Source organism: Eublepharis macularius, chromosome 3, assembly GCF_028583425.1.
Source record: "Eublepharis macularius isolate TG4126 chromosome 3, MPM_Emac_v1.0, whole genome shotgun sequence".
NCBI lineage: Eukaryota > Metazoa > Chordata > Lepidosauria > Squamata > Eublepharidae > Eublepharis > Eublepharis macularius.
The window spans coordinates 14,169,101-14,183,334 of record NC_072792.1 but is presented as its reverse complement, the minus strand read 5'-3'; positions in this window follow the sequence as shown (position 1 = coordinate 14,183,334).

The window sequence follows — 14,234 nt, the reverse complement described above, 5'->3', positions numbered from 1 at the left end:
GCCCTCCTCTTTCTTTTAAAGTGACACCAAGTCGCTTTTCCCCCAAAGAGCCAATCCTGGCTCCAGCTCACCCTTTTTGAGATTGGCTCCGTACCTCACGGCAACTATTTTGTGATGGCACCCTCTGCCCATCCTCAAAGTTCCACATGTGCCTCCACGTTGAATGTTTGAAAGCTTGAGTAGTTGGTAAAAACAGCACTAGAAGCCTGGTCAAGTTTGGGAATGGGGCTGGCGCCTAGGGATGCCAATCTCCAGGTGAGACCTGGCGATCTCCCAGAATTACAGCTGATCTCCAGCCTACAGAGCTCAGCTCCCCTGGAGAAAATGGCTGCTTTGGAGGGTGGACTCTGTGGCATTACATCCCTCCCTCCTCAGCCCCCACCGCCAAATCTCCATGAATTGTCAAACCTGAAGCCTGCTATGGGTCCAGTTTCTGTCACATAAAGCCTTGTGGTCCAGCCAGTCTTGAAGGGGGAATATTGTGTCATTCAGAGGAATCAAGTTCAATATAAATACTTTAGTAAAACAGCCCCAAACCTTTATGGCTCCACAAAGTAATTGCATTATGACACTCTTTTAGCGCTCCTTCACCAGGAACATTCTTGTAGTCCTCTTATTTATTCTGTGTGCGGAAGCACAGGTTGCTTTGTTGATGAGGCTGCATTTGTTTAGAAATGAGCAATAGCACTCCTGCCGATTCACAGAGGACTCTTTCTATCAGAAAGAGCCTGGCGGCCACAGTTTGCAATCAGTGAGTATTTATATTAGCAGCAATTGCATCGACAGTAATTATCTTATCAGAGAGGGAAAAAAAGGTTAGCAAGAAACTTCACCATTGGACACCTACTGAGTGGATAATTAAGTAGCACCATGGCTTCTTTCATTACTGCATTCAATAACAGTTAAAGACCAGGGATCCCAGTTATAATCAGACATGATTTGATGAGATATAGAAAAAGACAGGAACAAACACAATGTTTCTCCAAGAGCACCAGAGGAAATTGCAAATGGTTTTTTTAAGGGGTTATGGTGGCTAATATGCTAGGGTCTCCTATTTATTTGGAAAGATATTAGAGCTTTATTATTCCGGCAGTTCTATAAATAGCTCTTCAAAATAAATATTAAGGTGTAGCCCCCTCCCCTCAAGAGATGCCTTTTGCTAGATGATTAAGACAGAAGAAATATCAATTGATCAATGAAACAGAGGATCGCAGATCTAAAGATGGGGGGAGGAATAAAGTTGCATCATAACAAATCAGGGTAAAGGTCTTAGGTCTTAAAAGACAAATGTTTTATATGCCTCCCACCTGTTAGCTTTGTGAAAAGAAACCTTTGAAAATGTTTTAGTTACATTTGATTGTGATTATTTCATGCTAGTTTAATCATTGATAGGTTTGTTCACAGTATTTTATGAAATAAATGTTATCCAGGGTATTTTATTGTTGGTATATATTTCATCTTGTAATGCGATCTCGAACAGAACCTAGAAACATGATTTCACACTAGAGATGGGCATGAACTGGGAAAATTCTTAAGTGTGTGGTTTGTGGTTCATCACATTTTACGAACCATGAACCACGAACTTTCATGAACTTGGCCTGGTTTGCAAACCAATCTGTTCGGTTTGTGAAAGCATCACTTCCAGGTCAGCAGAAGGTCTGCAGAGAGCCTGTCCCCCCGTTCCCTAGGAAACTGATTGATCGCCACCAGGCTGTCTGCAGTGATGAACCAAAATATGAACCAAACAAACCGGGCTAAAATTCCTCGCGGTTCATAAGAAATGAGCTCCCACGAACTGCCGGTTCACAAACCACGAATGGGCGTGGTTTGTGACAAATTTCAGTTTGTATTTCAGTTTGTGTCCATCAGTGGCTATTACCCACAAGGTATAGATGGAACTCTCTGTCTTGGGCAGTGATGCTCTGTATTCTTGGTGTTTGCGGGGGGGGGCAGTCAGTGGGAGGGCTTCTAGTGTCCCTTCCCCACTGGCAGACCTCCTGAGGACACCTGGTTTTTGGCCACTGTGTGACACAGAGTGTTGGACTGGATGGGCCATTGGCCTGATCCAACATGGCCTCTCTTATGTTCTTATGTTCTTGTTTCTGCCTCTACTTTATACAGTTAGGGTTTTTTTCTACTTGTGGAAATCTCCAGTCATCAACTCTCCCTTTGAAAATATTGGGGGTTACATGTCCCATTGCCCTTCCAAAGTCTCTCTAGCTGTGGATGGTTGATGCACCCCTCCTCTTTTCACATAGCAACAGAGCCAATAGCTGTAAAACCAGTGTGGCATAGTGGTAGGAATGTTGGAATTAAGGTCTGGGTGATTCAGGTTTAAAATTCCATTCACCCATGGAAGCTCACTGGGTGAGCTTTGAGCATTGAGCAGAGGTCACTGGGAAAGGGGGGTAGTTGTGAATTTTCTGCTTTGTGTGGTGGCTTGGACTAGATGACCCTTGGTGCCTTCCAGCTGTATGTTTCTATGATTCTATGACCCTGGACAAGTCACACACTCAGCCTAACCTACCTCGCAGGGTTGTTGTGAACATAAAACAGAGAAGAGGAGAAAATGATGCCGTCTGATTTGGGTCCTCTAATGGGAAGAAAAGTGGGGTATAAATAAATAGAATAAGAAAGGAGAAAACGAAGATAGGTGCATCAATCTTTTTTTTTTAACCTTTTCTAATCCTGGTTATTGATGTGATAAGCATAGAATAATAATAGGCCTTCTCAGTCATGGCATGGATATTATAGACTTGTCTTCCTGGGGAGAATAGTTTGTCCCTCTTTATCACTATCTTCCTCCAGTGCATGAAGAATTTTCGGTTTGCTTTGATTCTCACTAACTCTCCTTTCCTTTTATGTGTATGTGTGTCATGTCTGTATACAGTCATGCCATGATTGTTTGGTTGTTATGTCACTGATGCCACAGTATGTTGAATGTTTAATGCTAACCTGATGTATTCTCTCCTTAGCCATGTTCTTTCCATACTATAACAGTTATTTCTCCAGGCCCTCTAGCCAGAGGTGGCCTCTCATGTTATCTCACAGAACTATGCATCTCCGAGCTAGAGACAACCTTGGAGATTACAGAAACCTGCTACTTTGCCCAGATGCTGGGAACCTATTATTGTGTACTCATTGTTTAGCCATAACTATAAAGGGTTATCACAGGACCCGTGTAACCTTACGTGCCAAAACCTTAATAGTTGCTGGAGCATGGGAAACTCAAGTATAATATAGACTTTTTGTTTTTCTTTGTCACTTCTACCAAACTCCATGATGGAGTTCAGACCTGAACTGTAAAGATCCGAATAAAAGCTTTTCTACTGCAATCAATGTGTGTTCACTGGAGAGGGGCTGAGGGATTTACATGCCAGGAACGGACAATGTGTTTATGTTTAGTGGAGTGTTTTTATTGTCTTATATGTATGCATTTTAAGGTTTCTTTTTATATTCCAACTGTTTGCAGCCTTGGGGACCCTGGACTGGACAGAAGGGCAGTATAAACAATTTTTTTAAAAAATCTTATAGACAGAAGAGGTAAAACTGGGAGTTGTCATAAACTTCCCAGCAAACTTACCTTTTTGGACAGTTGCAGTTGTGCCTGAGCGGAGCTTCTGGGCTCCTTCTCTCACACCTGTCTAACTCAAGCAGCTGCTGAGCAGCTTCTTGGCAGCCGCTCTTTGCATCTGCATGGTATGTGAGACAGATTATTTTTCAGGGTTGTTGGTGGCTGAGTGAAGGAATTAAATGATACAGTAAGTGGGAATGAGTTGGATCTAGCCAGCTTTCCCCCTCTTTTAAAAAAAAAAAATATGTTATTAGATTTTTATCATGGGGAAAGGGATTACAAACAAGAACAAAGATTTCAATAGCAGATTCATGCACAAGGCATATATCCATCAATTCATAAATACAGAAAGCCACTACATAACCAGTTAACACCCCTTATACCTTCAAGCTTTCCTTTTAATTTCTCCAATCATTATTTAATTTCTATGCTTTTTTATCCACTTCCTCTATTTCTTATTTCCTTTGTAATATTTCTTTCTTTTGTACATATTATGCATAAGTCCCATTTCCAATCCCCTGCATTTTAGTCAAAATTGTTAATCCATTAATCATTCCAGGAGTGGAAGATAGAAATAGAAAGATAGAAGATATGAGCAGTAAGATACGTGATCCTTGCGTGATTCTACTGGACAAAAAGGCAGGAGGAGGTCCCCTTTGACCATGAAAAAGGTTATGCAAGGGATCATTATGGACAAAAGCCAGATGGGATGGGGGCTAGATTGAATGAAAATGCCTTCTGGGTCCAAAACTGTGACTCCGGTTTTCTGCTTAAACATGCGCTCAAGTACATGACCTTACATGAATACCAGCATAGTGTAGTGGTTTGAGTGTCAGACTAGAATCTAGGTTTAAATCTTCAGTCTGCCATGGATGCTTGCTGGGCCAGTCACAAGTTGGGCACGTCACACCTTCTCAGTTAAGCCTACCTCACAGGGTTGTTGTGAGGAGGGTAGAAAATGGAGAAGAGAACTACGTAAGCCACCTTGGATCCTGATTTTGTGTGTGTGTGTGTGGAATGGGGTATAAATGAAGTAAATAATGCAATAAACATAAAAACACTTATAATCAGTGATTCACTGACAGGTTGTATGTTTATAGATGCAGAGGAGTTAGCCGTGTTAGTCTGTGGTAGCAAAATCAAAAAGAGTCCAGTAGCACCTTTAAGACTAACCAATTTTATTGTAGCATAAGCTTTCGAGAATCAAGTTCTCTTCGTCAGATGCCTGATACAGAGACTGTCTCTGTATCAGGCATCTGACGAAGAGAACTTGATTCTCGAAAGCTTATGCTACAATAAAATTGGTTAGTCTTAAAGGTGCTACTGGACTCTTTGATTTTGAGGTTGTATGTTTGTTTGTTTGAAAGGCTACCCACTGCACAGCACTGTGCTGACTGAATATGTAAAAAGTAACGTGCTGGACAGGCTCAAACTTTTTATGAACCACCAAGCTGCTTGATGAAAAATCAGCTTCCTGTTCACATGAGCACAAACAGAAAAAAAATCTGAATATGGTGTTCATTGTTCGTTGACATCGACGAACAATGAACAACGGACATTGACAAACATGATCCTGTTCATGAACATGTTCGTTGTTCATGGGGGCCAGCAGGCTCTCCTCCAGCCATCAAGATCCCTACCACACCACTCCCAGAAATCCTACCTGAGCAGGCAGCAGGAAAAGTACCAGTAATAAATAATAGATTGGCCCAGAGCCTGGGAGCAGCCCTGGAACCTGAAGAGGTAGATCCCTGTCCCACCACACACAAAGAAAATTCAAGCTCCAATGCACTCACCCTGTCTCTCTAACAGCAGCTGTCTCTCCCTGAAAGCCAGAGCTGGGAGCCCCCCCCCCCCTGGTCTTTTCCTCTTGTAACAAATTTGGAGCTCCAGTCCACACTTGGAAGGAAGACCTGCCTATCAAGCTAAATTGGGCTTAGATTAGGGTTTCCAGGGCAACAGCAGGAGTTCAGACAGAGTTCAGACATTCCCTGCCTAAGTTGCCAAGGGAATTGATTGCAGGTGCCAGACTGTCTGGCTTGATGAACAGCAACAAATAGCAATGAATGAGGCTTGCAACAACCACCTGTTCATTTAAAATAGGGCCTTGTGAACAGCTTGTTTGCGAACAGCAGAATGGGCTGTTCATGGGTTTTTTTAGTTCGTATTGCTGTTCATGTCCATCTCTATTCACAACCAGAGAACGAGACATGAGATGAATTGGTGGGGCTTCATAGATCCAGAGGAGTTAGCTGTATAATTGCAAAACAGTAAGGAGTCCAGTAGCACCTTTAAAACTAACCAACTTTATTGTAGCATTAGCTTTTGAGAACCACAGATCTCTTCACCAGATGCATCAGATGGTGGAGCTTCAAGTATTCCTGACACTGCACAATTGTGAAGCCTGAGCGGACTTTGTCCAGGTTCCATTGGGTGAAGGCAACAAGGAGTTTACTGCTTCAAAATCCAAGACAATTCTGTCAAGGTTACTTCAGAGATGAAGAGGGTCTGATCCTTTCCTCCATAACCAAAAGAGCTGCAGTGTTTGTTCGAAGAGAAGCCAGGTGATGCCTCTGAATCCAATATTTTTTTCCCTCAGTGATTCAGTGATTGCACCAAAAGCTGAATTAAAAACTCCAAGTATTTGGTAGGAGAAGTTTTTAGAATGGTGGGGATATTCTTTATTCTTTGTCCCTTCTTCCATCCAACCTAGACTGATCCATCAGTTCAGCATTTCCAATTAAATGGATCAGGTGAAGGCGATGTGAAAGATATCCACCCAAGACTCTAGAGAGACACTGCCAGTCAGAGTAGACAAAATTACCCATGATAGACCAGTCGGCTTCAAGTGTTTGAAGAAAGGATCCAAAGGTATTAAAAAGAGTCCTTTGTCCTTCCTACTGACCCCTTTTCTAAGTTTACCTATGCCATTAAATTTTGCACAGGTCTGTACTGATTTGATAGATGTTTCCTAAGTGCATGGCAGTATTAGAATATCTAGAGAGATAACAACAACAACAACATTCAATTTATATACCCCTCTTCAGGACAACTTAACACCCACTCAGAGCAGTTTACGAAGTGTGTTATAATTGTATTGTCGAAGGCTTTCACGGCCGGAGAATGATGGTTGTTGTGGGTTTTCCGGGCTGTATTGCCGTGGTCTTGGCATTGTAGTTCCTGACGTTTCGCCAGCAGCTGTGGCTGGCATCTTCAGAGGTGTAGCACCAAAAGACAGAGATTTCTCAGTGTCACACCATGTGTTATAATTATCCTCACAACAATCACCCTGTGAGGTGTGTCGGCCTGAGAGAGCTCTGGAACAGCTGGAACTGTTTGGTGTAGTGGTTAAGAGTGGCAGGACTCTAATCTGGAGAACTGGGCCGAATCCACACTACCGTTGTTCTTGCGGCAGTTTTTCACTTCTGCAGCGCCATTCCTTCATCTGTTCACATGCATCGTCTCCAAAGCCGTCATTAATTCGCCATGGCGTCGCCACAGCCCATTGCACTTTCGCCGCGGGTTATCTTTTGATGAATAACTGCCCTCCGTTGAATTCCGAGCCTCTCTTGACCCGCCTCCCAATTGTCCCCACCCCTTTTTTTAAAAAATAAGAGTACTGTGTCGATATGGCGACATCTCATCATATTAATCTCATTTTAAAAAAGCGGGCAGACCTCAAATATCAGAGGAACAATTTCATATGTTAATTCAATTTATATATTGGGGGGGGCATCCACATGATACTGAAATCATGGCTCATGTTATGCCCTGACACGGACTGTGCCGACAAGTTAGGCACAGATTTCAATTTTCCAAAGACAAAATGAAGCTCTGCTGTGAGATGCTGCTGTAGGTGATCGTGACTGCTCACCCATTCCCGGATGATTTCAACCAGCATGCAGGCTGTGATGTTCCGAGCGCTCATCGTAAGTGTCTCGGGTGATTTTTTAAAATATATTATCTTAATGGTGTCGTTGTACCATTGAACCAGGATGCTTACTCGTCGATATAGCGTCAATTTGTCCTTTTTTTAAAAAAAAAAAACCGCGGAGCTGTTCGGGTTTTTCCCGCCCCTTTACCCGTCTTTTTGAAAGGGGATGTGATCAACGGATTGCGCAGGAGAAGCGCTATTCAAAGGGTGATGTGGACAAACAAGCGAAGAATGCACAATAACAGATGGAGCAATCATTGCACAAGAAAAGCGGGAGCTAAGGTAGTGTGGAATTGGCCCTGGATTTGATTCCCCACTCCTCCCCTTGAAGCCATCTGGGTGACCTTCGGTCAGTCACAGCTCTCTCAGAGCTCTCTCATTCCACCCACCTCACAGGACATTAATTTGTCCTGAAGGGTGGTATATAAATCGAAAGTTATTATTTTTATTGTTAATACACCAAAGTGAAGATATGCACAAAAATCAATATATTTGAAAATATGGCAGGCTTAGTCTTAAAACACACTATCTTAATTTTCTTGTGTAGTGTGTTTGTGTGGAAGGAGTTTCAGACTCCAGCTGGGCAGCGAAAAGAAACCAAATTGTGTTGCATCTAACAGCCTTTATCTAACATTTCAATGTATAATGCTTTCTGATTATCCACAATCATGTTCTAAGAGAGGTCCATTAACCTTCAGCCATCTTAGTACTCAAATTAAGTAACAAAATGTCAGTAATTAAATAACTCTTCCTTGGTGGTCCAGTAATTTCACTGCCAAATGTACCAGGGAAAATGAAAAGCTTTCTATAGTCTTCAAAAATATTAATTATTCTTAAATTAACTATTCCTTAATGATAATTATAAATGCCGGTTGAAAGAGTTCATAACTCTCTAACTGCATGACATCATTGTAAGGTTTTTAAACAAATGCTTCATTCACATCTCTTTCTGCTGCGGTTTGTGACAAATGCCAAGACCTGAAGGCAGAGTCGTTTCTGAGAGCCAAATCCCTTTTCCAATCAGTAAATGAACTAATAGTATAACAGCATGCAAACACTTGACTCCAAATCTGGGCTGAATAATGAAATTTGTTCAGTAAGACCGTTGAACATGGGGGAAACATTTTTCAGAAGAAACGTGCCAGGGCTCCTTTAAAGGAAAATTTGGAAGTGCACAGCGATATCTGACTGTAATGCAGATGTGTAGAGGGCAACGTTAGAACACACCTGAGGATTTTTTTCCTACTGTGTGAACAAGATGAGCAGGAATGGGAGCCCCTGCAGAGATCGCGGTTGTGCTCAAAATGGCAATTCGGCCATTGTCACCTGCCGTGGTTAAATTCCCAGCATAGCCAAAGGGGCTTGTCCCATCACACAAAGCATCACCCCCCCCCTTGAGAGCCCTTGTCCCTCCCCTTCATGTGAGGCCCCACCAGTCAGAGCCATAATTTCTTGTTGATGAGGTCCCACTTAGCCCTGGGGTTATGAGAGGCCCTCTTGTGAAAGGCTTCATCATAATTCACAGCATCATTGTCCCTGGTCAAGGTCTGGGCCCGAAGCACATTCCCAAGATGGTTGGAGAGGTGCCAGCCCCTTTCGAGGGTAAGCCACCTGGACCAACCCCTGTATACAATGAACCCCGATGAACCTCTCCAAAGCCAGTTGCTGAAGGTGTGCTCAACCACCTCCTTCTTGCCTTTTTTCTTGTGTTTGGAGGCAGTGACACAAGGCAGTCAAGCTGAGTCAGGAGCGAGGCGAGGCTCCAGCCTCTCCTCTTCAGCCTAGGATGTCTGTTGACCACTCGCCCGCTGCTTCTTCGGCCACTTCTTTGGCCCACGTTGCTCCTCTGCTCTGCTCTTCGCTCTTCTACGCCACCCAAGAGCAGAGTGCAGAGGAGCGGGGCAGGCAGCGGAATAAATATTGTGCTGCCAGATGAGAGGGAGAACTGCCTTTACGAGGGCTGCCGCCAGGCCTCACCGCCTGGCAGCCCATCCCTGGATGCCCCTGATAGGGCAGCCAGGATTTGATTTGATTGGCCGCGGGCTCACTGGGGAATGCCAGGCAAGCCTGAACATGGTGGCCACCATGCCTCATCCCTCCTCACTGCCCAACAGCTGCAAACTGACACCCAGGTGAGTCCGGTGGCCATCGCTTCACATACTGCTACTCCAGGAGTGAAAAGCACGTGTGAGTGCTTCTCCACTGCTGTTTCACAGACTTTACAGAGCTCTTCTTGAACTTGGCTGCGACAACTAAATTGATTGTTATCACACCCAAACACTCTTTCTTGAACAGGTCCTTCACCCCAAATGAAACACAGGCCATTTTCACATCTTTAAAATAGCGTGATACTCAAGGAAGGCTGCCAACTTCCTTGTGTGATTTTGATGCCACCTGTTTACAAATTGGAGGCAGGCAGCCACAACAGCACCATCATCACTGCCTGCTAATAGATGGCATCAACAGTCATGCAAGGAAGCTGGCAGCCTTCAGTAAGTATTGTGCTATTTTTAAAGACATATGGAAATGACCACAGTCACAGCCAACACTAACCGCAAGGACAGAGAGAGCCCTTTGCTATCAACTCTGCTGCAATTGGAGTTGATATCCCATCCCCATCCCATCTCTGCTTCTTCCCTGTCCCTTTCTAACAGTATGGTTTTTGAAATCAACATCTAGTCACTATGGGGAAGATCCAACTCCCATTTTATCACTTCACTGAGCAAAGTTTGAAGCCTTCATCCAGACTAAGGAAATTTCCTTCAACTCAAGTGGCTCTATTGTTGGAGGAATAGCCACTTAAATTGGAGGAAGGCTCCTCAGAGGATAGCTGGATCCATCCCAATGTTAGACTAGCAAAAGTTTCTTAAGCAAACAGAATGGACACATTTGGGAAATGGGTATCTAGGGTTGTCAGATTACCTCAGCAAATGCTGGGAGATTTTGAGGGTGGAGCCTGGGGACAGTGGAATTTGGAGTTGAAGTGATGCTCTAGGAATTATCCCTCTTTACTCTTTACCATAAATGCCATAGAGATTAGGGATAATTCCTAGAGTCTACCTACGGAGTCTATCTATGGAGGCCATTTTCCAGCATTTTTTCCTCTTGCTTTTCAACTTCTCGAGGTAAGGGGACTGGGGTCAAGGGTGAGAATTTCCTCACTGCAGGTGGCAAATGGCAAGTCTTGAGGTAAGGCAGACTTCAGTGTTTGCAGAGATTATGGACAGAGCCAAGTCCATCTCTTTTTCATATCTGCTAATCCCCTTTGTACTCTACCTTGTAGAAAAAAACAGCAATGGCCAATCTGGACCTTTTATTGAACATTCAATAAGAGGAGGGGATAGAAGGGGAAACAATCATTTTTGTTGTTGTCCAGATAGGGAGTGATTCCGCACACGTTGGATAATGCACTTTCAATGCACTTTATCAATCGTTTGAGGTGGATTTTTTGTTCCACACACGAAAAAATCCGTTCCAAATGATTTATAAAGAGGATTGAAAGTGCATTATCCAACGTGTGTGGAATCACTCAGGGTCTAGAATTCATTTAGGTTAGATTTTTGTATGTCCAGCCTCTACAGTGTTGTAGAGTTGTCGCCTGGAGTGGCATACATTGCTTTTAAGTTCTTCTATGTGGTCTTTCTTACTGGACAAGCTCCAGCACAATTCAAAAAGGTTAGGAAGCCTATGGGAAAATGTAATAGCTTTTATAGACAAAAGTAGTCCAGCACATACCGGCATTCTCTTCATTCTGAAACAATATGTACAGCTTTTATATATTGTTTCAGGGGTTGTTGTTTTTTTACAAATAAACTGTATCTTAGAGCCAAACTACAAGTGATGAATGACACAGGTTGGATGCTTGTCAGCTTCCCTCAAGTTTTGATGGGAAATGAAGGCGTCCTGCTCTTGCAGCTTGGCTCTCCGACTGCTGTCCAATGGACTTTTCAACTGTCACTTGTCCAACATTCCGCCAAGCTGCCTACATTTCCCATCAAAACTTGAGGGAAGCCGACAAGCATCCAACTAGTGTCAGACATCACTTGTAGTTTGGCTCTCAGTATCTCACTTTTACAAGAAATTAACATTTGTATAAAGTTGATCTTAAATATCCATAGTTTACATTCCTTTCCCAGTAAAATAAACCTATTTATTGTTATTTTTAAAACCTCATTTTCCTTTTTTGATATATCATGGACAGATAAGGATTACTGGGAGGGGTCTACCACGGAAGGCCAGAGAAGGGCGTGCCCCAGCAGCTCTATCCCAATTTACATCAGGGTGCTGGCAAGCCAGGAAATAAACATTTCTTTGGCTTCTTTCTCTGTATGCTGCAGTTGTTGTGTGTCAGTGAATTGTGGTCTGGCCAACAGTCCTCAAGTATTCATAAACACCTCATATGCAATCATTGCAGGGGGCAGTTTGTTTCCCTCCAGAAATATAATAGTACCTGCTCCTTCCACCCCAACCTGCCACCCCATATAAAAATCTGTGGTCTACAAAGCTGCTTTCTTTCCATTGCAGCTACTCTTTGTAAGCAAAAATAACAACTGGCCTATTAGAAAACAGACTTGGAAAACCTGTGTTGTTTTCTTTAACAGGCAGATACGTTGTCCTGGTGAAAAACTGCCGAAAGCAAGAAAAAACTTTGATGCTGGTGTCTTTCTATGTAGGAGTCTCTATTCCATTGGAAGAGTTCAGCAGCACAACGCATGTGGTTTGGCACAGACTGTGGATTAATTTGAGAGCTGTGCTCTTAACAGAAATGGTCCTTGGGAGAGACATTTGGCTTTTTTTTCAGTTTGTAATTAACAATTCAAGGTTTCTGATCCTTATCGGAGCTGCATCCAATAGAGGTGAATTATAGAACTGATGCACAACTAGTTTGTAGAACAGAAAAAGACCCTCAAGTTTTGAGAATTCATTTACACTGTCTTTCCTTATGCAACATATTGAAAAAACCTCTGTTTCTTCCCTATCTGAGGGATATGAAACCAAGTCAATTTTTAATTTTACTGGCACTCTTGAAAACTCTTGGAAGTAGGTATTTCTTGATGCCTAATTGAAAATCGTTTGGGTTTTAAACTACTGAATAATTTTGGACTGCACAGTACAGATACAATTTATTATTAATATTGTGCTTCATAAATGTTGCACTAATAAATAATTCAAGTAATCACTGTTTACTTATTTATTTAAGGGACACATACACTCTGCTTTTTGACATATCCTTCTCAGGACAAAATACAATATTAAAATATAAACACCACTATATAGATACTAAACTCCATAGTAATAGCTAATTGCTGCTTTATAATAGTTTATACCTTCATTTCAAATTGGCACTTAATTATATCAAGGAGTATATAAAGAAGTGTAAAAACAATCTTTTATATATATATATATATATATATATATATATATATATATATATATATTCGGGAATGTTTTTAGCAAAACAGAAAAAATTAAGAGTGACTGTTGAAAATTTTCCTCCATATTTTACTTATAATAAGGGGCTGCTTTCTGTAGAGAGTGCTACTTAAAAACCCTTATTTATTTGTATATGATACTTTGACTCTATCTTTCTCCAAGCAAGGACTTGAGGCAGGTTATACGAATAATATCAGTAATAAAAACAAACCTAGATCAATCATACAAAAATCCAGCAAGCCAGAGTGTGATATTTTGCATGTGTGCTTTATTTGTGTGCTTTATTTCTGTTTGTTAACGTGGGGTTTTAAAATATATGTTACTGTGGGCTTAAAAAGATCTCTGAGGTGAGAAGGACGGTGGCTGGATGGGTGAATGGAGTCTGCTCTAATTGCACAGTGACTGTAACTTGGGGGTTGAGTGAATTGCAGTTTTTAGTCAGAGTGCTGACAGAAAAATGTTCATTCTGTTAAGTTTAATGAATCTGTGTGGAGCGCTGAGAAATTCTGTCTAAGTCAGGCAAACCATGTGTGATCCCGGGTCAGTCTGTGGGCCAAGCTACAAGTGACGAATGACACTTGAACGGCAAGTGGATTGAGTTGAGGGCAAGTGAACAGGGAGAAATACACTTGCCGTTCTAGTGTCATTCGTCATGTGTAGCTTGGCCCTGTGTGTATCCCAGGGCCAAGCTACACATGACAAATGACACTTGAACGGCAAGTGTATTCCTCCCTGTTCACTTGCCCTCCACTCAATCCACTTGCCGTTCAAGTGTCATTCGTCACTTGTAGCTTGGCCCTCAGAGAGAGGTTATTCTATCTAGGCCAGGCAAGCTGTGTGGAAAAGCCTTCCTGAAGCTATCTGTATCAATGAGAGGAGAGTTCAATCTGTTTGTGTGAACAAATTTTCTTTGCAACCAGTCTGTGAATATACCTTTAAGAATATACACTAATTTTATTTCATTTTTACTTCATTTTTTAAAGTTCATTCATACTGCCAAATTCAGAATTCGGACATCAGCTGTGAGGCTATTGGGAGCTTTTTTGCTGAAAAAAAATTGTCTCTCCGCCGTGACCTGCCAGCCACAGTTGATACAGTGAAGGAACTAGAGACCCCTTGGCCATCTTTAGGGTCAATATTTAATCTGTTCAGTCCACTCTCCGGGGAAGAGATTGACAGGACCCTGCAATCTGTTAGGCCCACCACGTGCCCCCTGTACCCTTGCCCATTGTGGCTGGTAAAGGCCAGTGCCGATGGTCTACGGTCCTGATTGGAGGCCATTGTTAACACATC